The 27155-nt window shown below is 28.3% G+C and overlaps 1 protein-coding gene across 3 annotated transcripts in view; it reads left to right on the top strand.

The window, feature by feature from the left end:
- The first annotated feature begins 2369 nt into the window (after nt 1-2369).
- LOC129976435 (extracellular serine/threonine protein CG31145-like) overlaps nt 2370-27155 on the top strand; it is a 228481-nt gene continuing 203695 nt past the window's right edge. Inside the window, exon 1 of one of the 3 annotated variants that reach the window (XM_056090002.1) lies at nt 2370-2596. The gene's annotated coding sequence lies outside the window, so the exon portion shown is untranslated. The remainder of the gene's footprint in view (nt 2597-27155) is intronic. The other 2 variants (XM_056090003.1, XM_056090004.1) reach the window with 2 other exon arrangements.

The following is a 27155-nucleotide window of genomic DNA, read 5'->3' as shown; positions in this document are numbered from 1 at the left end:
GTACCGTTGCCCTGTGGCGGAATAGGTTTGGATAAAGGTAGCAGTAAAACCACACCATACTGTCACTTTTTCAGGATGCAAGGGTTGTTCCCGGATAACTTGAGAGTTTTCCTCTGCCCAAATTAGACAGTTTTGTTAACTTGCTCGATGAGACAAAAGTTGGGCCTCATCATTCCACAGAATGTTCCATGGCTAAGTTGTTTCAACCACTATTCGAGTAAAGAACTGAAGTGCAACAAAAGTTTACGGACCTCTAAGTCCCCATCCTGCAACAGGTGCACAGACTTAATTTTGTATGGATAAAAATGCAAAATCTACCGTACGATTTTTCGTACAGTTGAATAAGGCATATCCAGAACACGGGAAACAACTGGCAAACTCACACTATTATGCGGCTACTGACTGCTGGTCGCAACATTTTCTACGCTGGAAGACTGGATTTTTTTCATCCTCTACCTGGAAGAATGCCAAGTTGCCCAGGTTTTTCAAATTTCTGCATCATCTTGCGTAGGGCACCTGGTGACATTGGACCTCTTCATATCTGCTTCATACTGCTTAGAGTTGCAACGGAGTTTTCTTGATTCTGGTAGAACAATTTCACCAGCAGCGCTTTTTCTTGCAACGTAGGCATGATGAACAAAGAAAGAACGTGCAAAATCCGCCTTCTTTTTGTCCAAGAAAAATGGTAATTGATATGCTCTGTAACGCAAATTAAGTTCACATTTTCAATATATGCTAATAAATGTAATTTGTGTTACAACGCCATCTATTGGTGAATTTTTGTACTAATTTTTTTTAAAAGTAATAACTATAAAGCGCATCATCTCAATAATCTGTAGTTCAAATTTTTTCTTATTTGGACCAATAGAACGCATTTCAGAGCCCTCTGAAGGGGGTAACTTATTTTTTGCTAACCCTGTATATATGGTGTCAATCTATTTGACGTAACAAGAAACATTCTTTTTTCCGTGATATAGATGATGATAATGATATCTGAATCAGCTCTTACTCTCCGTATTTTTACACAGACACACATTTCCTTTGTTACCATGTATAAAAGTCCTTCATTTGAGGATGTGTAAAAATACTTAAAGTAACGAGCTGATTCAGATATCATTATCGTCATCTGGGTGCGGTTCAAAAATATAAGGTTTCAAAATGACCCATTTTTGAAGCTGCTTTAGTAGATCTTCCACCCTTTACTCCAAAATTTTAAAGAACATTCGCTTTCTAATCTGAAGCATAACATGATAATATTTTACTTCAAACTAGATATATTTATTTAATTAATTTTTTTTTTTTGAATTATCTAACAGCAATACCGTGCACACAGAAAATGCATATAATATTGTCGCAATACGCTCTATCATATATTTAGTAAATAAAATATTAAAAAGTATGGTTTAAAATATTTAAAAAATATTAATAAATGAATTAATTACCATCTTACGATTTATAAAAGTCAACGAAATTTTATTAGTTTTGGTAATTAGCAATCACGACCAAAATATTATTTTGCAAGAATTTCTATTCCAATTCTGCAGGACTTACAGTGAATTTATAAGGTTTTTTTTTTTTCTTTTGGCCTAATCGTATTTTTAATATCTTTATTTAAACTAATAAATACTCTTCTTGTTTCACATTTTAATAGCTTATTATTCTTTTCATTCTTTTTGAAAATTTAAATTTGAAGTAACATTTAGAATATACCCTTGTCAGGAGTGGATTTTTTTTTTCGGTGACAAAGTTTTTTTTTTTTTTTTTTTTTTTTGAGATATTTATGCCATCGGTTCATTTTCATTTCCAAAATTTCTTATAAATTTGATCTGTTTAGCTTAGAATTCTCATTATTTCTACAAACATCCGCACTGAAAAAAAAAATTTCGATATATTTTACTCTCAAGAAAGTCATTGTTCACTATCCAGTAAATCATCAAATGAACTGAAATGAAATGTATCATTGAAATTAAATCTTTAAACAAGCTGTAATTCATCTCAAAGAAAAAAAAAAGAATTAAATTAAATCTACACTACCGCATACCACATCTCCAGAACTTAGACGAGTTTTCAAAAAACGAAACATTTGCCATTCGCGCGAGGCGAAAATCTAAACGTTTTCTTACTCGCAAATGGAAATTTTGCAAACGATTTTTATCTTTATTGCCCTTCGTTCTTCCGTCATGTTTGTGGAACACGAAGGGCAGTATAATAAAAGAGATAAATAAAATGTTCTTTCCTCTCTTTGTGGAACCGTCGCTGTTGAGTAAATCAGAGCTTGTAGCCACCGAAAGATGGCGGCACACGTTTAAAACTCATTGAACCGTATCTTCCTCGAGAACATCCCAGTGATGACACTCAGTAGCTCACTAAAAAAACCATCAGTGAACGATCACCCAATCAATCGACTCCTCTCCTAACACTACGCGACTACGGTTACAGATAAACTCCCACGTGATTTGCCGGAATTGCAGATAAGTGGTGGAACATCTTGCAGACGATTTTCTTCGGTGTGTAAACATTCCATTAATGTGTTGCATCCCTACCTGGCTGCGGGCGAAAAATCAATACGGTTACGATTATTTCAAGGTTTCCGAAGGTAAGTTGAGAAGATTCAGAACTTTTATGACAGTTGGAATTTTGTTTGTTCTAAGGAAAATAAACATTGTATTCTTTTCTGTTATTGTCAGAATTGTTCGTATAAAACATAGTCGGGAAATTAATTGTCAATCAGAACTATTATTTTATTCGCACTGAAATGTTGACAAGAAGTTTGCAAGTAGAACAATTTTCAGAATGTGAATCTTTGCCAAAGCGCAAGATAATAAATTGCATAAATATAATATTATAAAGTAAATGACTACAGCCTGAAAAATCCTGCCTATAAGAATTTGTAAATTTCAGATTACAATATTTTATTGTAATGAGCTTGATTTATTTTGTTAGAATTTAAGAAAGTAGTAATATCTTGGTTTCAAATGTAGAATAAAGGCAAAAATTGAGAATTTAATTAACCTTTGATTTTGATAAGTTTTTTTTTAAATTAAAATAAATTTTGTTGAAAATATTTAATATTTATGTTGTCTTAATTCTCTTTTTTCCTCGATACTTTGTTAGAAAGAAAATCAAATGCCCGTTTAATTTTAAATGAAATCAAATTGATTTGTTCAGATTTTTGATTTATTTATTTAGAATCAATTAAGGGCAACGGTAGTCGAATTAACTAGATTTAGTTTATATTTTTTAACGCAACCATGCAATGAAGGAGAAAAAATGCTATTTTAAGGTCTTTAAAATAGCGCATTTAGAGTAATGTTTCACGAGGAAAAACTATTTGCTCCAGATTTAACAAAAACATGAAAGTTAACTATTATTCTTTTGCTGCATGATTGGTTACCTCTTCAGTTTTGTTAAAGGGAAATAAATAAGTTGCTTTTTAAACAATAGCCGCCTATTTTCAATAAAAATAGATCAATTATCCTTAACTCATAAAATTATATAATAAAAATTGTGAATATCAATTGAAATAAAGATTTCTTAAATCACCAAAAAATAACTATATTTTTATAATGAAAAATTTAAAGTTAAAAACCAATAAAACTAGAATAATTTTTTTAAAATTTACAGTTATGACATGGTCTGGAGTGATGTTTAAAACTTTTATTCTAGATTTGATAAAAAGTAGCAAAATTAACTATTCTTTTAAAAACTATTTGATGGAAAATCTTCTTAACTTAATAATAGAAAAATATGACTAATCATCTGTAACTATTTGAATTAAGTAATAACGGATATACTAAAATATTTAAACATATATATCTTAAGTCTTTTTACTTATAATTTGTAACATTTTTTTCAGCAATTTGGTAATTCTTTTATTTTTTAAGACCAGTTTCATTTAAGCTACGTGAAGGTATTGAAATGCCTTTAAATGTGCCTTTAAATTTTTGCATTTGTGTTAAATCTATGCATATTAAGTTCTTACTGTTTAATTATTAAATATAGATGCCAAATGAAAAAAACAAAATTCCAACTATATGATATAAAAATGTACTGATTTGAATCATATTTATATTGCATTTAAATAGTATATGAAATTTTCCCAATTTTTATTGCAAAGTCTTTTTTTTTTTTTCAACGCTATGTGCAATATCTTTTTTATTTCTTAACATATGCAAAAATAAAGTGCAATCGCATGTAAAAATAGTATTTTTGAAAACAAAATAAATGTTACTGATAAATATATATGAAACATAAGAAATTTTAATTGGGAATTAAAAATGAAAAGTTTAAATTTTTATAGACATTTCTGAAATTGCAAAATTTATTTCTGCAAAAAATACTTTTTCACTTCTTTTCTTAAGAATTGATTTCTATAAACTATTCTAATTGGGAAAATGGGGAGAAAATTCTTATTAATGTTTTTTTCCATTATCTATCTTGATATAGATGGATAAATTATGATAATAAACTAAAAAAGGAAAACTATTGCATTGAAATATGATGAATAAATTTTATAAAATTTAAATGTGAAGTTATAGGTATTATCTATTATATATTATCGACACATTATCGAATTTTATTGTGAGCTTTTAACATAATAACTCGGTTAAGATAATCAAGTACTTAAAAAGACCTTAACCTATTTTTAATAATAATATTATATTATACTTGTCAAATGTTAAAAATAATTGAATTATTTAATACCAACCAACACAAACAAGGCTATTGAAAAAATTGAGTATTATTGTTTTATAACATACTCAAAGCTTGTAAACCAAACTCTTATATTTTAGAGTGATAAATTAAAAATTTCATCTATTTGTAGCACGTTTTTTACACTTTACAAACATATAAACATTTTTTTATGCATAGCCAAAACAATTGTAACATCCTTTATAATAACCCAAAAGATATGTAAAATATCTTTTCTAATCGCGGCCTAATAACTAATTTCTAAACTATCAGCAATAGGCAAATACTTCCAAGTGAAAAAAATGCTTTAAATATCGTAAACAAATATATTTCATGTTGTTTGAAAAAGTCAAAGTATTTAAATAAAAAGAAATTGTTTAATTTAGAACTTTTATACATTACTACAGTCTAATTACTCAAATTTAGTAAAACAGTTTTGCAAATTAACATCTTAAACAAGAACATTTATAAATTTCTCCAACTAAAATACTAAGTTATGAAGTCTTATATATCACTATTTTACATGAAACGGAATGTTTGGAATGGATGTCTATAATGATAATTTATATAAAAATATTTTACTTTACATTATATAGAGCGAGCAGTGAACTTAATAGAATATAATTTCTAAAGTTACTTGTTTCAGAAAAGAAAATGGTATGGAAATCAATCAAAAGCATGGGCTACAAAAAATTAAATATTTCATACACATATCTGTTTTGTTTCCTCAACTATCTAATTAAGTGAAATTTCCTGTTTTGAGAATGTATTCTCTTATTAAAAATACCGTGGAATGTCGGAGAGTTTTCTGGATCCTGTTGCCATTTTCGTATCGAATAAAAACAACCTAGAATGACCTATTTCGATCAATAATTTTGTAAATACGACTATTCCATGTAAATATGACGTATAAACACAACGATGAATAATGATTAAAATGAATGTCGACTAGTTATTTTTTTATCGACTAGTTTTTTTTATTTTAGCTTAGTTATTTTTTTATCAAATTTAAATTGATTTTTTTTGTTGGGTTTGCGTTGCATTTTTAGATGTACTACATCCATAAATAATAATAAATTTTTATTTAAAATCTGTTTAAAAGAAGTGTTTTTGGTATAAAGAACCAATAATTTTGAAAATACGACTATCCCATGTAAATATGACGTATAAACACAACGATGAATAATGATTAAAATGAATGTCGACTAGTTATTTTTTTATCGACTAGTTTTTTTATTTTAGCTTAGTTATTTTTTTATGTAATTTAAATTGGTTTTTTTTGTTGCGTTTGCGTTGCATTTTTAGATGTACTACATCCATAAATAATAATAAATTTTTATTTAAAATCTGTTTAAAAGAAGTGTTTCTGGTATAAAGAACAAAGAAATGAAGTTTCAGTTTTCTTGTTTTGTTTGAATTTAATCCCGTTTCATCGGTATAGATTATTTTTTATTATTTTTCTGGAAATAAACAACGAAAATTTTTTTTTTCGAAGAAAGTTAAATGTTTATTTTGTTATATTTAGCCAATATTGGAAAAATGCACATTTTGGTTGAAATGAAATTTAGTTGCTTCTTTTTGAAACAATACTTTTATTAAAAAATACATTCATGGGATTTTTAAAAATTATTTCAAAATGTAAAAATAAATAACTGAACGATCATTTACTAAATGTTTTATAAACTATATTTCTCTTATTTTTGAAAACTTATTCTGATAATTATTTTGGCAAAACAATTTAGAGATCGATTCCATCTATCGATTAATATAATTAGTATTTTCATTTCATTTCAAATATTTTAGACTATTTATAACATTTTCGAAAAAAAAAAAAAAAAATCAAATGTGTAAAAAAAAAAAAAAAAAATGTTTTTTTTTTCCTATGGAAAGTAATTTTAAATTACACGGGAACTCAATTTAAATTACTCCTTTCAGTTGAGTCAAGTTACTTTTGAGCATATAAAAATGACTAATACGAAATAATTGCTGTTATACGATTATCCTTTTTATTGCATATCAATGTTTATTGCAAAATATTACTGTGCATGTCATTTAAACATTTTATTAAATATTGCCTTACATGACACAATACGCACGCACGCACCTTCAAGCATTTTTATCAAGTTTTTACATTGTTCACATTTAGCGTCATCCTTTTGAGAAAAACAAAGAGGGTTTTAGAAAGAAGCCTTTACTTTTTCGACTTTCCACTCAGCAAACCACAACAATTAAAATCGTGGGCATTTAAAATTTTAAAACATTTATTTCTTTTTCAGCCCTAATTACTTCTTTGATATTTATTCTATTCATAATGCGTATCAAAACGTTTCAAATTGATTAGAAATTTTTTTAAAAATATCATACTCTCCACGCGAGTTATAAATCGATTAGCCGCATTTGACGACCAGGTGAATCACTGGGAATATAGGTTATGCTTACCTTCAATTAAATATTATGCATTGCGTAATATGCAAGAGGTTTTTCCAAAGAAAATATTCTTAAACATCAAATTGTGTCAGATGTCAAAGCTTTGTTATTTTTTGTTATCATACACTTGCTTTGTTTGTTGTGCATATGAACTATTGCAATTGAATCAAGTTCCACGGCATTATCGTACTATTTAGTACTAAAATGTCAAATATAATTAGTGCTAAAAAGTATCTGCCCAGATAATCTATTTCCGAACTTTTGCGATACTGTAACTTCACTATTCATGTAAACTACACAGATATTAAATGGAATCCTTCTTTTTTTAGCTTTCAAAAAAGAATCATTTAAAAAAGTATTTGTCGGAACAATGGAAACTATTTGAATGAAATATGTTATTTTGATCTATGCAAAAATATTTTTAAAAAAAGTTTCAAGGTTTTAAAAATTTTGTTCCGAAGTAACTAAGTCGATATGATTAAAGAAAGAACTTTTTAAATTTTAAAATAGGTGTAAAATTCATTTTCCTACATTGACATTTTTGGGTGTTTTAACGGAAAAACGCCAATTCCGCCTCCGCTTTACTGTAGAGCTCCAACAAACACACACACACTACCGGTCCTGCCCTACAGTGAAATTTTATTTTGATTTTTAATCATACAAGTCTCATGACGTAATCGACAAACAATATGCCAACCTAAAATATTATTACGTTAATATATATATAGAAGAAGCAGGCGAACAAAATAATGCAGTTTTTCTCTGTTGTCAAGATTTCTTTTTAAAAAGCCATGAGGAACAAAGTGCAGCATATAGAATAAGAAGATATAAAACAGTAAAAAGAGAGCATGAGAAAGTATTTTAAACTTAAATAATTTCAGAAAATAATTTTCCGACCCAACGTTTTGGTTTTGTAGAGAAATCAAACCCCACGCAATTCAGAAGTTAAAATCACAGTGAAATCGGAGCTCTAGTCAATAGGAAATTATTTTATAATGTAGATAAATTCGTAATTGTTACATATACTATGTAATAAATTACTTTTTTATCGAAATATGCAACTTTCCAAATGTATTTAAATTGTCTTGATGCATAGATTTCACTTTTATTTTTGGTCTTCTCGAGGGTTGAGGATGTTCTTTGAGTCTTGTGTAGGAAATTTGAATTTCCTACACAAGCAGTCTTACGATCGCGGCAGTGACTTGCCATGTACCTGGACTAGATAACTAGATTGTGGTCACGGTTATGAGGTAAAAGAATCCTTGTTGCTGTGAAATGGATATTTGGAGGTGGAAGTCTTAGCCTAGGAACTATTTTTGACGTTTGACCATCAGAGAGGGCTTTCCTAAAAATGCCCTTTGATCAATTTTAACTGACATTTTAATGTATGAGTTGAATTCTATTTGAATTCTATTTTCTCTGTGATTAGATTCTTTGAATTCTATATGCTCTGACTTCTATTTTCTTTCTGTAAAATTTCGGTGCATTCAATTAGAAAATCTTTATTCGAAACATTCCCAAAAAAAAACAGGACATTTTAGCATTTGAACACATTCATCGTAATCCTAACTGTATATTTTGTTTTTACAAGCTAAACTTAAGTATGATGAATTAAAAAAATTAGTACATATTTTGATAAAACATTGACTGAACTCTTATAAGAAATCAATCACTGCAATCGTTTCTGAAGGTTATCAAATAATTCCATATTTATATGCATATATACCATAATCTCAAAACTACATCATACCGAAAGTGATAAAAATCAAGGATGAAATATCAACCTTTATCAATCCCAACAGAGAATGTTTTCTTTTGAAAAAAGATGATTTAAAATTTTCTGAAATAGGGTTTACTTTTGACCATATCGTTTCCCTGAAGGTCGAAAACTTGCTTACCCAATAATAACATAATATTGCGAATTTCAGATTTTACTACAGCATTATGCATATCAACAGACAAAAATGTGTTCTAGGGATTTAAAAGATCGTAAAGCATTATGTGATAGTAGCAATAAAGAAGTTTTGCAATACAGCAGTTTGTTCGCGCAGATTTTGAGCATAAAATGCAGATGGTTTTCTATTTGAGTTTATATCCTGTATCGTAATCGTTTGGCATATTTCCGAGAGCTGTGTGTTTATGTCGAAATAAAAACAGGATAAGGCAATCATTTTGCATTCCTAGAAATGAACATGATCGAAATTTTATTGAATTTTTATTCCATTTTATGAGGATTTCTCGATGTAGTTTATTATTTGTATGATATTTTTAATATTTTTTTTTTCAAAATACTGTGAAACCTGTACAGGTAAATATAATGTGCGTTCAACATTTGTGAACGTCTAGATTTCTCAACAGAACCAATGCATTTTCAAAATATATCTTTCCAAAGCACTGCAAAAATTGAATTTTAAAATCCACTGTCCATTATTTCATAAGTAAAAGAAGAAAGGTTATATCATCGGATAGCATAAAGCAATGAGTCACTATACGCTAAATGACATGCGTAACTCTGTTTGTCATGTGACTGACGATACAATGACATCATGGAATCATCTCCAATCAGAACAAGCATTATAGATAATTCATTGCTAGTAGTTTCATATTTATGTATGGGGATATTTTCACACTTTAAATAGAGTGTTGGCAGTTTGTATTCGTTGATTTTGTTACTTTTTCAAATATTCAATACAATTTCATAAAGCAATGTGCCACTATTCTATAAATCATGTGCGCAGCTCTGTTTACACGATACAATGACGTAAAGACGTCACGGAATCGTTTCTATTTAGAGCAAAAATCATAGATATTTCATATTTTATATACGTGGAGATTTTGTATCTTAAAGTAGAGTTATTGGTAGTTTATAGTAATTGATTTAACTACTTTTTCAAATATTCAATACGATTTCAAGTCTGAATATTGAAAATCACGATTTCTATTACAAACGAATTAATAAAGTTAGAGTTCTTCGATCTTTTATTTATAAATTTGTTAAAAATGAAAAAAATTCTATCGAATTTTTCACTGTGCATATAAATATGAAAGATAACCTCTATCCTTTGAAGTTTATATTTATAGTATAGAATGTTTTTTTTTTTTTTTTTTTTTTTTTTTTTTTTTGTTAAAGGGGAAAAGTCATATGATGGGAAACGTCATGACTCTGCGAGAAAAGTCATATATGATTAAAATTTTCCTGAAACAGTAATTATTGCAAATTTTATTTGAAAATTTGTTGGAACAGAAGTCATGAGACAATCAAAATATATTTTAAGATATTGTTTTTAATTTTAAGATGATACAGAAATTGTTTTCCTTTAATAAAACTTCCAGATTTATCACAAACAAATAAATGGAGGAAAAAAAAAGCATTAAATTTTTATCTATTATCTATTATATAATATATAATACAATTTCAACAATATTGCATTGAAGTGTTCTTGGTCGCTTGATTTTAAATGTTCATAGATATAGTGATTCTCTTTCATACATATAGTTTGTAGTTTTATTGTTATTACCTATTTTAACTTTTAAGTTTACAAATTTAAGAGCAAAATTTTGAGTTAATCCTTGTGCTTTTTAATCAATAAAATTATTTATTTTCCATTAAATGCTGTGTGTTTCAATTACATTTTAGTTGTGTAACTAAACGTGTTAACGTAGTTAGAATTAAGCAACTTTATTGCTAAAAAATCTTTTTAAGCCTACGCCATTGATATTTCCAATCGTAGTTTACTACCTGTGTATAGTGTCAGCATATTTTTTTCAGAGAACATAGTGCACTCATTATCGCTGACGTAAGTTACGTGTCAAAAGTGGAAAAATATTGAAACATTTTCTTTTCATAGAAAAGTTTCATTCGAATATTTTATTTTTATGCTTATTTTCATAATTTATATTTCAGAAAATGGCAGCTTTGTGTGAAATATATAAGATTTATGATGCATTTTCCGAGAACTGTTAAGTAATTCGAATATTGCCTGAAATCATAGCATTTAATCTTCAAATTCGATTGAAAAAAAGTATATATTTAAAAAAAAAAGATTATTTTATGCTTGAGATGAAATTGAATGAAAGTAACTAAATAAAAAAATTCACAGAAAATATTATTCGTAATTCCAAATTATTTCATTTTTGACAGACAATAGAAATTTCTAAAAACAGTAAATACATTTATTATTTTAAATATTAAAATTATGAAATTTCCGCAAATATTTATGTATATTAAAATAAGCTCCAAAACAGTTTGAACACTTATTAAAAATATTATAAACAAAAGTAATGCAATATAAATTTAAGATTCGAAACAGAAAAAAAAAAAAATATAAAAATAATTCTTCAGGAATATAAAAACCGTATCTTTCAACAAAGCTCGTCAACCAACCAAACAAAAAAAATCATTCCTTGAATTCAGATATTTTTATTCCTTTTTTGTATCGTTCATTATTTAATATTTTCCAAGTTTTATTTTAAAAAATTCAATCAAACAGATAAAAATCCCTTTTTTTTTTTAGCTAAAAAGTGTTTTTTTTTATAAATTGAATTATTTTATATTACAAAATGGATGTACTTTGGTAAAAATTTATTTGAAATCCTCTGAACCAAGAATTATAGAATTCTAGGGAAAAAAAATTCTACTTCGGAATCCCGAAATTGATTTGCTGAGTAAAAAAAAGAATTACTTCAGCGAACAAAAAATTATTTGTCAGATGTTATCAGCCTAACCTCGTTCCAGTCACAAATCACTTAATGGGAATCTGGAGAAAGAAAAATCGTTTGGTGGACTTTTATAAATCATTTTTCTTCATTATCGGTCTTTTTATTGGCAACAATTGTTCTTCGTTCATTTTTTAAAAGAGTTTGAAAGGACACGAATCCGGATTTATCATTTATATTGATATGTTTTTGAAAAAATTATTGAGATGAGAATATTTTACTTGTTTGAGAATCAATTTGTAACTTTGAATTAAATTTATTCTTCTGATATTTAAAGTGTTAAAAAGTCATAGGAATAAAAGAAAATCATTATTATTATTTTCATGATTCATTTCTCAAAACTTAGAATGCGCATAAAAAATAATCTTTGCTCTTTAAAATTTCTTTTAGTTTCAGTTGAATAATACAATATATGAAGAATAATATATATTTATTACATGTATATTTATAATATAATTTTTTTTGATAAAACTTTATTCTTTAAACACTATTTTTAAAATTTTACACTTTGATTGCTATTTTAAACATAGAGTTTTTTTTTATATAGGATAATTTTTAATTTGAATCTCGTTTTTATTGAGAATGTGATGCTTTTTAATTTGATGTTTGTGCTATATAAATAGCATACAATAGAACCTTACATTTTTTTCCGTCTATAATTAACCGAATTGTTGTTACAAGTGAAAAGGCTTTTTTACATAACCGTTTATAATAATGATTATGTAACTATTACTGTTTATTTTTAAAATAAATCATTATGTATTTACATAACCATTTATTTTTAAATAACCAATATTCACATAATCACTTTTGTTACACACTTTTAAATACAATTTTAGTTTCCTGTTCATAACACTATTGCATTGTATTGTTCTTAACGCTTATGTTCATTTTGTATAGTATACCATACATACAACTTTATAAAAATATACTACCACTATAAAATTTCTTTTTTTTTATTTATCAGGATTTATTTTTTGATGCTTTTTATAGCGTAAAGAAGCTACCTACCTACATTTTTTTTTTTTTTTGCTTTTCTTCAAAAAAAGCAATCTTGCCACGATAAGGGTTAAAAATGGTTTTATTTACTTTCAGAAAGGTGAGTTTGGTAGTCTAACTCCTTGCTAACAGAAGTCTAACTCTTCAAATGGTTTGTGAGCTTGTTTCCTAGAAAAAATAAAACAAATGCCATTTTTATCAGGTCAAACCAAACTCGACAATGAGGAGATGTGTTTGGTGTAATTATTTACGCCATTTACTCTGAAGTTAGGATGAGCATTGTAAAAAATAGTCGTACAACGGCAATTCCGGATTTAAAAAAAGGGGTTACGGTTCATTTAATGTTTTATTTGTTTTTGTATTTTAGTCTGTTATATCTGTTGAAAAACTAATTTTTGTTAGTAAATTCTTTTAAATCTTTTATTTCTAATATTTTCACTAATACTGTTAAAGGCATTTAATGGAAATTGTTGCGTGCATTTTCTATTCTATTGTATCTATAAAAGAGAACGAAATTCATCATTTTTCGATGTCAGCAGAAAAATACGAAAAGTTTGCATTTATTGGAATAAATATAATCAACAGTAATTAAAGTACAATAAACTCACAATTTAATCATTTCTAATCAGGTTAAAATTCTAACAAAATTAGGTGAATAACAACGCAATGCTTTTAATTCTTTTAATGTACAAAATAAACACTAAAAACTTACAAAATTAAAAAAGAGATAGGGTTCCATAAATGAATATTCTCTATATTTATTTTACTAAACACTTATATTTAATTAATTTTGCTTTTTAGATGCAAAAGGAATATTTTAATTGATATTTAATTTAGTTTTTGAGCTAAAATTCTTAAATTTTGTGCATTTTTATATTTTTGTTGCGACAATTAATAATTTCAGAACTTTCTGTTAATCATTTAATTTAATTATAATTTAATTCCAATAGTTAACTTCTATTGAAAATGTTAAAATTATTTAAAAAATCCTTAGTATTTATAATAATGAATTGTAAATAAAAGATTAAAAAGTGGATTATAATTAAAATAAAAAAAACTTCTTCACTTTAACATGTTAGTAAAAATAAGTTTTAAAACGTTACATATTTTCAAAAATTTGGCACAGCACTGATTGAAGAATTCCAAAACTGCTTCATGTTTACATTTCCTATTATTAGAAAGGAAATGATAACTAAACATGATTAGATATCATTTCCGTTTGCTGCTAGATACAGGAAGTGACCACTTTAAATGCATTCTATGGAAGACCCTTATTTTAACTGGTTTTTAAAATATTGGGGAACCAAATGAATTTTTATACTTTGAATGAACAGAAAACTTATTTGCTTCAAGTGATTTGGATTGTTTCATAAAATATCACTTTTGAAGTAATAATGATTTTGGAGCTAAGTTCTAACGCGTTTTTTTTTAAATTTATTTTTGAAGAAATTTTGTGTAAAGAATGTAAAGATGAATTTTTGTTTCCTCTTTTCTTAAGATTTATGAAATAATTTGTTTTATCTAGTTTTTTTAAATAAAAATTTATAGAACTGCCACGAAATTACATTTATAACATTATTTTAAATATTATATATTTACAAAAATTGCATTAGATATAAACATTATTTGTTTAATGCGACGAAAAAAGATGAATTTATTTAAAGCAATCTATTACAAATTATTGCTCGCGCCCATTGAGGAATGCGATTAGTCATTGTTTTTATATGCAAGAGTATGGGCAGTGAAATTATTGATTAATTTTATTCAAAATTTGATACATGTATATAATAAATTTATACATATATATTTATAAAATTATTAAAACAACAAGTATGAAGTCCATGAACAACAAGTATGAAGGAATTTTTTTTATGGATTAAAAATTTTGCACAAAAATCGGATTACAGTAAGAGATTACTTTGTTGATTAGTTCTGTTTCTCATGTTTATTTTTTTAAAACATGATAATCAATGAATCATGCAATTACGTATTTTATGATAATTGTCATTATCAAACGTTCTTCATGTATAAATATTATGATTTTTTAAATAAAATTATTATTGTTATATTCATTTTTATGTATTTTTTGGTAATATGCAAGAATAAAGAAATAATTTATTATAATGCATTTTTTTATTTTATATTCACTGCTTAAAGAATTGCCGGTAAACAGCAATAACTAATATATCCCTGTTGTTTGAAAATTCACTACATTTGCAATCATTGATCCAATACCAAAGGTAATCTTTCAAGATTTAGGGATCTCTAAGACGTAGATATTATACTTATATCCCGAAATCGAATTTATTACCTTTATAACTCCCACCAGGGGGGGCATCCCAGTTATGAGAGTGTGAAATTTCCGGTATGGTGTTGGTTCTCCTCACCCGGGTAGGAAAAGAAATGGTGTGGGGTCGGCTACCCATTACCGAATGATGGGACGTACCTCCCATGGGAGAAGTTGCACTGTTGCTGGTAATCGTCCTTAGGACTCAGCCTAAATTTCCGCAGTTTAAAACAGTGATGCTGTCTCGGCGGTCCAGTCATTTAGATGTAGCCGTGTGCCTCAGAGCGGGGTCGAGTAGTCAATTTGTGACTACATCCTTTACAGTTTTTTTTTCTTCTATACTACACATAGAAAAAAAACGTAAGCGTTTATACTAATCTATACTACTATTATAAATGTGAAAGTTTGGATGGATGGATGTTTGTTAGTCAATCACGTCAGAAGGGCTGAACGGAATTAGATGAAATTTAGCACAGAGATAGATTATAGTCTGGAATAGGACATAGACTATTATTTATTCTAGTTAATTGAGTGGTTAATTTTTTATTAATCAAAAACTAACTTCCCCGCTAAAAGTCTGATGCCAAATCCCGCCAAAAATGAATAAAGTTTCAGTCCCCCCCCCCTTCACGCTAATGAGATTAGGCTTAAAGTATTTTCGACCGAATATTTCAAACGATTCTATTTATTTTCTTAGTGTTTGATGCATTTAAAATTAAACATTGTTAATGAATCGATCTTTCGGATTCATTCTGAAGTACTTTTAAATTAAAATAACATATTAAAGTCAATTAAAAATTTCTTATCTGTATTGCGTTACCCCAACTGGTGTTGAAAATTCACGCATGCGCAGTGTGTTCTGATTGTTGACAACTGTGTTTTCATTTTAATTGAAAGTTTAAAAATTATGTGTATTATACTGTTGTAGCTATCTCAATCTCGATCGATAAATAAAATAGACTTAACTTGATTTTAAAGAAACACGGACTTCATTTGCTGATTTGTTTTATTTCAGATATACTATGTAAATAAATTGCTTTTAGGTTAGTTGAATGCTTTTGTAATTAAACTGTATTTATAGCTATACTACTATTATAAATATGAAAGCTTGAATGGATGTTTGTTAGTCAATCACGTCAGAACGGCTGAACAGAATTGGATGGAATTTAGCTAAGAGATAGATTATAGTCTGGAATAAGACACAGGCTACTTTTTACTCCGTTTAATTGAGTGGTTAATATACGGTTTGATAACATTTTACATCGTGATCAGACCGTCAGTTCTCACACATACACATCAAAATTTCTACGCGTACGAAATCACGGGTAAAAGCTAGTAATTAATAATTAATAAAATGATTCGAGAACAGAAAAAAATCAAGCAAAAATATTTAAAGTGGATGTGATGAAATCATGTACAAAGTTGGATCCTAAATTCTGTAAAGTTGATGGTCACTGTTCTGACACATTCTTTCTTTAGATATTTGCACGAAAACAAAGGAAATAAGTCAAGAAAACCGTTGAAAACAATGATTTTTCCGTTAATGTAAAAATATTTACGTTGATAAGTCGGTTTCCCTAAGAGTAGACAAACAGTCCAAGAAATGTATGTTTTGAATCGTCCATTCACGAAATTTGATTTATGTTTCTGCCCATTAATGTCAGAGAGTTTCTTTTTTGGAAAATGCGTGTGTCCCATATCCAGCTGCATGCATTACCGGCCACCTTGGGTGAGTGGTTAATCAATAAATAATTCATTTCAGCAAGGGTAGCCGACAGATAGCTTAATTCACGCGAAAAGAGCGAAGACATCCATTAAATCTGACAGCTGTGGAAAGATCACTTAGGTATTTTAACTCAGAATTTGCATAATTCATCAGATATTATTGCTAAATGAGACAAAATATCTATGAAATACTTTAAACCACTTTATGGAGTTGTAAATAATGCAACTGTGAATTTTGTTGCTCATAAAAATGTGTAACATAAGTTCGCTATCTATGTGTAAAGTTATCATATTCTTTACGAATTCGTTATCTTGGTATGACGAGGAAAAATAATTTGCATAATTTTGCCAACATACTCTAATGAGTGTATTTAAGTGCATTTTTTTTTTTTATTTCAGTTATTTTCTTATTCTTCCTTTTAATTTTTAAAATTCATCAAATAAACATTAGAGAATCTTAAAATCGTTTTCTCTCAAATTCATCACCAGGTAGCGCCACCTGCACAGAATCAAAATTTAATTAAACGAATCGATTAAAGAATGTACAGGTACCTCTACTTTTATGGAATCGAAATTTAAGAAATTGATTCGATTAATGGATAAGTTAAATTCGTCAAATGTTGAAATATCGAATTATCATCTTGATTTGTATAGTAGATTAAATTTATAATGCATAAATTCTCCTTTGGTTATTAAATAATAGTTTTTTAAGCTTCACTAGTTTTATTTCTTAGTTGAATGCAATATTTCGAAGCTAAACAAGAGCCAATGGAAACCAGCCCCGCTCAACAAAATTTTGAAATTGCATCCCATCAGTGTATTGCCCTCTGATGGTTTATTATATACATTGACACACACATGAAGTGAGTCTACAATAAGAGGAATAAAATCCTACCTTTAATATGATTTTCTTCCATTCATTTTTGTATGAAGTTATATTTGACAAATTTGTTGCCAATGTTATCATTTGAATCTGTTAATTAGAGCCATTTTATTTGAATTTCAACCTGTTAATATATGATTGGATGTTTTAAGAAGAGTAAAAAGTTCGTATATGGATTATTCAGCTCGAAAGGAGGGAAAATAGTGTGTGTATGTGCGCGAGTTCAAATTTTTTCCTTCCCAAACTCATTAATTTTTAAAGATAGAATGAATAAACAAATTATTTGAAAAATTGCCTTATTGTAATAAAGAATTTTATATTAAAAAATTATAATATAAGATATATTTAAGAATTGTTAACCCTATTCACAGAGAAAAGCACTATAATGTGTTTTAAATTCTGGTGTTTTAATTCGCCAAAGATGTGGTCCTCATGGTTGAGTCTGACCTTCAAAACGGGAGGTTTATAATTTCGAGAAGGCTCTATTCCAAGTATATTCATTCCTCTTTCATAAATACGAGTTGTGTAACTGCATTTCTTGCAGGCAAAGAGCATTCTATCTTTGCCTTTTAGATTATTAACAAGAATGTTTTAGTGTCTCCTTTTTTATGTTAAAATATTTTAAGAAGAATCTCACGATTTCAACATTCGTCAGATGACGAGGATATATCTCATTTATTATACATTCTCATTTATTATTTTATATCTCATTTTTTAAGCAAAAAAGATTTTTTTTTATATTTCATTAATTTTTTTTCTTCATTTAACTGATATATTTGGATTTCATGTTTTTTTTTAAATTTATGTTAGGCAATAAAATTTTTTAGATCTTTTCTTTAAAAAAAATCATCCCGAAAGTAGTCGCATACCTTGATGTCTTATCTACGTATCATAATCATTGCCAAGTTTTCAATACAAAATATTTGACAGTTCTATCATAATAAAGAACTACTACCCTTTAACACTAGATACAAAGAATGTTTGAAAATTAACAAAAGATTTGAATTTGCCACCATTCGTGCATTAGTGTTGGCAGCCCTATTGCAAAAACCCTTTGGCAGCTGATAGTTTGGGGTTAGTAAAAATGGACCATTACACGATAGAACAACGAGTTTTCATTGTTGAACAATATTTCAAAAATAATGAAAGTATGGCGGCCACAGGTCAAAAATTTGAGAACAGGCCCTCTAGATCGTGTGATTTAACTCCAATGGATTTCTTTTTATGGGCTTATTTTAAGTCAAAGGTCTATGGCAATAAGCCCACAAGCAAGAGTGCATTGAAGGTGGAAATTCAACATGAAGGCTACATCAACGAAATTCAGCTATATTTATGCAAAATGGTCAGGGAACATTTCGACAAAAGAGTGTGTATGCGCAGCAAGCAGCTACTTAACCTGTGTGCTATTCCATGCAAATCCTGTGTACTTTACAATTCAATAAAAATATAAAAAATTAAAGAGGAAAAGAAACTGTGTTTTTTATTTAATTCACATTACGCTGTTCTATCGTGTAACACTCCATTTTTACCAACACTAAACTATCAGTTATCAAATGGTTTGTTTTAATAGGGTTGCCAACACTTTACTAACGAATTCAAATCTTGAGTTAAATTTTGGGACGCACTTTATAGCAAATGCTTTACTTCCCCCCTGAGTTTGTCATTGCATAAATGATATACATTTATTTCAATTAATGACCAATTGATCATTATCTCTTGAGATATAAGAAGCGCATTTTCATAAAACAAGATATATCCGGAGTCTTGATTCTGCAAAGAATTAAAACACATGATTTCTATTCTTCCCACACATCTACTAACCAATGTTCATATCTTTGCGGTACAGTGATTACCAAGTTACTTTTCATACTTTTTATTCATACTTTTTAAGTGATTATTAAACAAGTTATAAGTTACTTTTTTGATTTATACTTTTAAATGATTTGACATAGAAATGTCATGGAATCAAAATTCGATTTCTTTGAAGATTCTTCAATGCTCAAACTTTCGAAATCAGAAGAATGAACTTTCAGTTAAGAAGTCGTCACTGCCACTTATTTCGAACTAAGATTACTGTGTCTGGCCCCAGAAAACTAAAGTAACCAGACGTCACAGTTATTGATTTTTCTTCGTCTGGGCTTTAGAGTCGACCCACATATAAGGTAAAAATCTCCCATTTATTATTTATGAATTCTGCACAATCAAGTAGTTACCATAAAGATTATTATCTAATTCTATTTTCGAATTAAATTTTCTTTAGAAGGTTTCTATCTAGCATTTAAAATGTTTGCACTTTCTGCTAAACCTCAAGTTCTAATTGGGAAATTAAAAGGAACTTTAATTCACCTCGAATGAAAGCACCAAATGAAGAAATATTTTACTGGCGAGTAGTATCTGTGCACGTAAGAAAATGGAGTTAATTCGAATACATTAAGGCAAAACTCCTTTTTAACCTTCCGCTGAGCGCAAAATTTGCTCCGGTAAGTACGAATGTTATGTGCCATATAAAAACCAGCAGTAGTGTTGCCCCAAAACTTCCTATCATACTCTCTAATAAAGATACAATCCGCCTCCTCCTGTATAAAATTATGGACTTCGGACATGTATAAACCACAAATGCTCAATTTTTTATTTTCTGAGTACCGAACATGTGAGTTGTATGCTTCGTTTAATAGTAGAGAAATGCAGTATTTGTGTATTAATTGCTTGGCATTGCCGAATAATAGTTACTAAATATCTAAAATCTAGTTTATGAACTTTGATAATATTTTTTTTAAATAATTTATCACTGTATGCGGTTAATGCACAAGTACCAGAAAATCTAATACATATTTTAGACTCTGTTTTCCGCCCAATTGAAACTACAATTGAAATCACATATTTCACTGAGAATTGCAATAGTAACCACAAGACTGCATACCAAATTTCTTTATTTAAATCAATGCGGTTTTTTTTGTTATTGCGTTTACATGCAGGCGAAAGTACATACCGACAGACGATCAGCTTTTTAACAGATTTCGTACAAATTGTTAAGCATCAACCCTTTAGTTGGTTAAACTCTGAACCAATTTCGTTTACCTAAACTGTGACATTTTTTGTAAGTATTGCATTCACAAAAATGTAAAAGTACAGACAGATAAATGATCAATCACTTGACAGATTTGGTTCCAAATTTTATACTCGTCTTTATTTCAAATGCTAAATCTTTAAATTGAATCTGTAATTATCGTATTCACTTTACTCAGACAGCCGGATAAATAGACTTCTTCTAAATGGATTTCGTCCAAACTTTGATAGAAGTATAAAAATGTGGTGCTAAAGCCCTGTACGAAATTTCACACGTCTAGATGAAATTGTTTTTGACCTGCCGCCTTTAACACATATAATTTTAGAGTAGTTTGAAATGTGGAGATATGTCAGAAGCTCGAGTTCGAATTTTTTAACGTTTGATTTTTTTTTCTGTATACTTCGCATTAAGAAAGAATAAATCATAATTAATAATATTAAAATTTATTAATTTTACTGTCTCAATAGTAATAATTAAACTTAGTGGGGATGCTTGAAAGGAAAAATACCCTTCTGAAATCATCATAAAAGATTTATTATTTTTACGAAAAAAAATGAATCAGTTTTCAATCACTGAAAAATTACAAATAAACCAATCAATTATTTTTTTTAGAAAACTCTAGAATAAATTTCGATACTCCCGATTGTCCACGAAATTTACTTAAATTAGTAGATTACAAATTAAATAAACTTGCAAACTGTAACAAAGAATATTGAAAGTTATAAATAATAAGTTAAACAAAAAAGACAAAAATGAAAAAGGGAATTAAAAAGTGAGATTCGCTCTGAGTCACTTAGTAGACATTCTTTCACCTCATATTGAGATTCACTATCAATTTCTTCTCCCCTTCAAATTCCTTATTTAATGAAGTGGGGGAGGGGTCTCCCTTGTCGTAATCTGCTAACAAATCCTATGTTTCGCCGATATGATTTGGAGATTACAGAAATTTCGGGCCATATACGTGGGAAAAACCTTTAAGGTAGAGTGAAAAATAAATTATCTTAAATAAACGTCAGAAAATTGTGAATGATACGATTATAAAACGAGTAAAATAAGCACTCGTGATATAAAAAAATGGATATTACGATTTTTTTTTTTTTTTGTATGACGATTTTGGGCGCAATGCGCTTGTGGTGATGAGTATGGGCGATAACTATGTATTTTCCAAGAAGCTGTAGAGCCACTGAGGTGGAAGACTCCATACATCTGTTAAAGGGAAAAACTAAAAGGGAAAACCCTACTAAAAGGGAAAAATTAGTTCCTTTCTTAAACATGCAGGGAAGCATGGAAACACGTGAGCTGTACTTATCAGGTCGGTTTGTGTCTGATGGAGGGATTAAGAGTAATTTTGTCTGAAAATAAAATTATTTTTACAAAATGAGACTTTTTTTTTTAGATTATGTACATAATCTGAAGAAAAAAACATGCATAAAACCAGCGACAGCATATGCATAATACGACACATTTTGTATTTGTATTTAATGTTGTAGTATAATAAAGAAATCAAATTTGTATTTTCGAAGTCCACCTAATCGCCATTTGGGTCCCAATAATGGGGGCTGCTGTGGCCTGGTGGTAAGGTCTCGGCTTCGGAACCGGAGAGTTTCACGTTGGAGACTCTCTTCGTCCGAAGAACCGTCGTGTAAGTGAGCCTGGTGTACGCAACATGCGTCGGGGCCAAATGCCCTCCTGCTGATGCGGTGTGGAAATATGGGGAGAGGTGTACCAGTTCAGGTGTCGTCTTCGTCATCTGACTGCGGTTCAAAATTACGAGGTCCGTCAAAAAATAGCCCTAGTGGGTCCAATAGTAGATAAAAAAATTACAATTTTGACACCAAAAGCACGCGAAATATCATTTGTTTAAGTTATTGCAATTTTGAATTAAATGTCATCAATCATCACGCATGCAGATTAGCTGATATTTAATCCGTTGACAGATTTGATTTAAAATTCTGGAGATAAAATCGTCCTTTTTCGTCCAAATTGGTCTTGTCAAATTGACATTCAGACATATGATTAGACTTCTTTTGACGAATTTCATCTAAAATTTAACAGATATCTGCAATCTTAGCATAACCATATCATTTTTCTTTTTTGTCTAGATTAGATTGCTGATCATTGATATTAGATTGCTAATCACTTTATTTATTGTTTAGACAGATACTTTAAAAATTCTAAAATTATTATTTTCATCTGAATCCTGACATCTATTTTTTTGTTGTTGTTGGTTGCAGTAAGTATACTGTGTAGGTTATATGTTCGTATAAATTTTAGAACGATCCGACTGAAGTAAAGGCAATAAAAGTAATGAGATAAATGACTTATAGAACAATATTCTTCATGCCTTTCTTTTAAAAATTAGTTAATAATTTACATTTTAATATTTTCATATTCTCAACTTTCAAAGATTTCAACCCAATTTTTTAGACCCAAACTTCAGCCGCCTTACCTGAATTTCAGTGCAATGGGTTTTAGAACCACTAGAAATGGGTCTCGAATCTATAAAAAGCCACTTTATCCTTTGCACGTTGAATTTTTTCGGAGACTTGACGAAAGACGTTTTATGGGTCCAAAGGAAAATTTCGAGAAGTTAAAACATTTATTATTAAATAAATTTTGCCAAAAAACAAAACAAACAAGAATTCTGATGTATTTACATGATAGATTTTTCGCCTCGCTGTAAATTACGGAAAGATAAATATAAATTCCAGATCTTATCGCAACTCACCAAAAATATATACATAGTTTGCAATGCATATGACAAATATACATACATAAATATGTAAATATACATGAATGAATATACAAATATACATACACATACGTTACACATAGTTTGGGAACGCCTATCTAGAACATACCGAATTGAAATTCAGAAAATCTTGCCATTTTAAATATACTGGCAAAAAATAATTATGTCGAAAGATAGAACAAAGAAACAACAAAAGATAGAAAAAAAAAAGAACAAATGTATACCTGTTACTTTAAAATATCATCTCTGTAGCAGAAAAATAATTGTGGGTATCGCTGTATTCATTATATATTTTTTATACCGACGATATATTGATAAACATGATTTTTTCTATTACAGAGATGCCCTTTTTAAAGTAACGAGACTTATTTAGTTGCCATTATTTATCTTGCTTAGAATTTAGCCTCTACTGGCTGTATATAAATGATAAAAGGTAAAAAATTGCTTACTGTTGCCAGGCTGAATATAAATATTTCCTTCTAGAATTTCTTTTTTATTTAAAATTTGTCACAATACAATGAGACAAAGAACAAACAGGTCACGTGTTATTGTCACGTCAAAAACAGCTTGTCCGTATTTGCAGAGAAGTTTCTATTTTCCATGACGTCAAAGTGACCAGCTTTTTTCTCGCTTCTACATCTGTCACTTTCGTCATTTTTAATAAATAAATTCTATGACAAGTTGCGTTTGATTTATGGACTTTTTGTTCAAAACGTTTTTATCTGGTTCGAATAAGCGTGAAAAGAGTTATCTATTACAAACAAAAGACGAGGTGCTGATGCTCTGGTAATTACAGTTAGCGAGCTCAAGGGCAAGAATTGCCTTTCGATTGTTATATAGAACAAGAAGATCTCAAACCTTGTAAATTTTGTATCATATACATAAAAATAAAAAATTAATATATCATTATTAAGCCTTTTTTGTTAAAAAAACGTTGCATCCTATAAAAAAAAATCCAAGAATGAAGCATTTTAAATTTATATCATTTGATTATATTTGTAAGTAAAATTTTTATATTATAATACAAATCTATCCATCTTCTACGACCAGGAATTCGCCCATCATATTTAATAGCATCTATGAATTCTTTCAAAACTTCTTTTCTACACAATTAATTAGTCCCCAATCAAAAGGCACAGGCAATAATATCATATTCCAAAAAACAAAAGTGGCTTTCTACTTTTAAGTATTAACTAACCACCTTCAGCGACCAGATGTTCAATTACGATATTAACCGCATTGATTTAGTAATATCTACCAATTTTGATGAACTACATTTTATCTCAACAAATGTAAATACCATTTTAATTTATAATTTCTAAATTATTATGGAAAATTCTAACGAGTAAGCTTTGCACGCAAAATGGTGAAAGTAATTGACGAAATTGGTCCCATTGTTGAGACTGGGAGTTGTGTCAAGGATTCATTTTATAAAAATGGAGCGGCGGTATTTGACTAATTGAAATAAAAATTGGCGAAATCAATACTGTGAAATAGTATTTCTGAGATTTTTCTTTGAAAAGGTGAGAGAGACAAACGGCAATCCATAGCATATCTTAGGATTATGGCTTTTTATATCAAATAAAACTTATCGAAATTGGCTCTGTGGTTAGAAAGGGAGGACTGTCTCTTTGGTTATGCCAATTATTTTTAAAATGCATTTAAATTTATACCATATGTTGATGTAAATAATGAGTAAATATCAAGATTTGTTATTTTTAAGATTAATACAAATAAACTTGCTTCATTGTTATTAATTTCCATATGCTAGACTTCATTTTCAATCATTTTAAATATAAATCGGCTTTACATTCTTAATATTACACATTTCTATATTGATGTGTATCTTAGTTGAAGATTCATTTTTGTATGAAAAGGAGGTACTGAGAGACATTAAAAAATTCTAATCATTTTTTCGGAAGTATACCCCAAACCTTTAAGCCATATACGCTTCATCTTTTAAGCTTTTTTTTTTTTTTTTTTTTTTTTTTTTTTTTTACGTTTTGAAAAATTGAAAAATTCTCCATTTTGAAAAAAATGTTAACAAAAAATATAATGTTATGTACCATTAGTGGTACAAATACCATAGTTTGAGAAACCTTCATTAAGAAGAATTTTATAGATAATAGAAATGACTAATAGTTTCCATTATTTCTAGAGAAAAGATTTCAATTGAAGATTAAATTATTAATAATGACTTTTCACAATAAAAGAAAATCATTCGTTTATTGACCATAATACCAATTTATAAACACTTCTTCCCGTTCACGTTTTATGAAGTCACAATCTCTTATCTAATTTATTCAATTTGTGTATTTATATAAATGCTCATGACTCGATATATGTCATCAATTGTCGCTTGCTCTATACCGATAGATCCACTGAAGACATCCCTAACAAATCAGGATTCTATGTTGTTCAAATTTAGTTAAAAAAATAATACTTTCTTTATATGTTATGAGATACAGTTTATCAAAGTTGATTGATATGACTAAATTAATATAATTTATATGTCTGGAGAACAGCTGGTCACCGAAGGCTCTTGATGTCTATTTAAAAACTAAAAAAAATTTCTATTGAATAGTTTTTATAGTATTTATAACTTAAAAATCTAACATCAATTTTTTTTTGAAAATAAATATTTACTCTGTAGAATCGAGACATAATTAAAGGGGTCACTGTTCTTCAAATTGATAAATAAATCTGCAGTCTTATCTTCGAAAATGCCAATAAGAATTCTTTCCTTATCTTTTAATAATACATAACTATAAAACGTGGATGCTGAGATATTTTGTTTACATTTAAGAAAATACATTTTCTTATCTCTTCATTCCACGGATATGCTTTGAAAATGAAGTTCAAGAAGAAATTCTTCGTTTTTCTAATGGAGATTTCGATTTTTGTTTTTTCATTTCTTAAATGACTGTCTGAAAATGTTAGCTTAGAAAAATTCGATTACTTAACAATCATAAAAGAAGTCTTTTATCTAGTTAAATTTAACAACTGATATTAGAAATATGATATGGTTGTTTACATTTTAAAAATAAACAAACTCGTATCTACACAGACATTATTTCTAATCGAATTTCATATCGTTTTAAATTCTACTCGTAAAGTAGCAAAAATATGATATTAAAGTGAATTTTTATTTATTTATTTTTTATACTCGAAAAGTGCAAAGAAAAAAAATATAGTAATAGTCAAAAAATTTCCAATCGAAATTTTGATGAAATTCCTTGTTTAAATCTGCCTATATCCAAAATATATATTTTTGGAATTACACCTATCCATTACCTTTTTGTCACTTAAGTATGAGATAGCTAAAAAAATGCAAAGAGCTATAGGTGTGAAATTTTGTATGCGGCTTTACGTTTTCATTTATAACACATTACCAATTAATCTACATAGAAAATATTAAATTCAATTAATTGGGTATATATTATTCCTTTAATTCCTAAGATCAATTGAATTCAGGAATCTAAGAAAACATGAACGCTCATGCTTCTTTTTTAAAAATAAGAAAAAATTGGCCCAATTTCCCTTAAAAACCAAAATGATAGTTCTTGTTCTGGCAAAATTGATATACAAAGGAGGATTCCATTTAGCT

Source organism: Argiope bruennichi, chromosome 7 (genome assembly GCF_947563725.1).
Source record: "Argiope bruennichi chromosome 7, qqArgBrue1.1, whole genome shotgun sequence".
Taxonomy (NCBI): Eukaryota; Metazoa; Arthropoda; class Arachnida; order Araneae; family Araneidae; genus Argiope; species Argiope bruennichi.
This window is presented reverse-complemented; position numbering and strand designations above follow the sequence as displayed.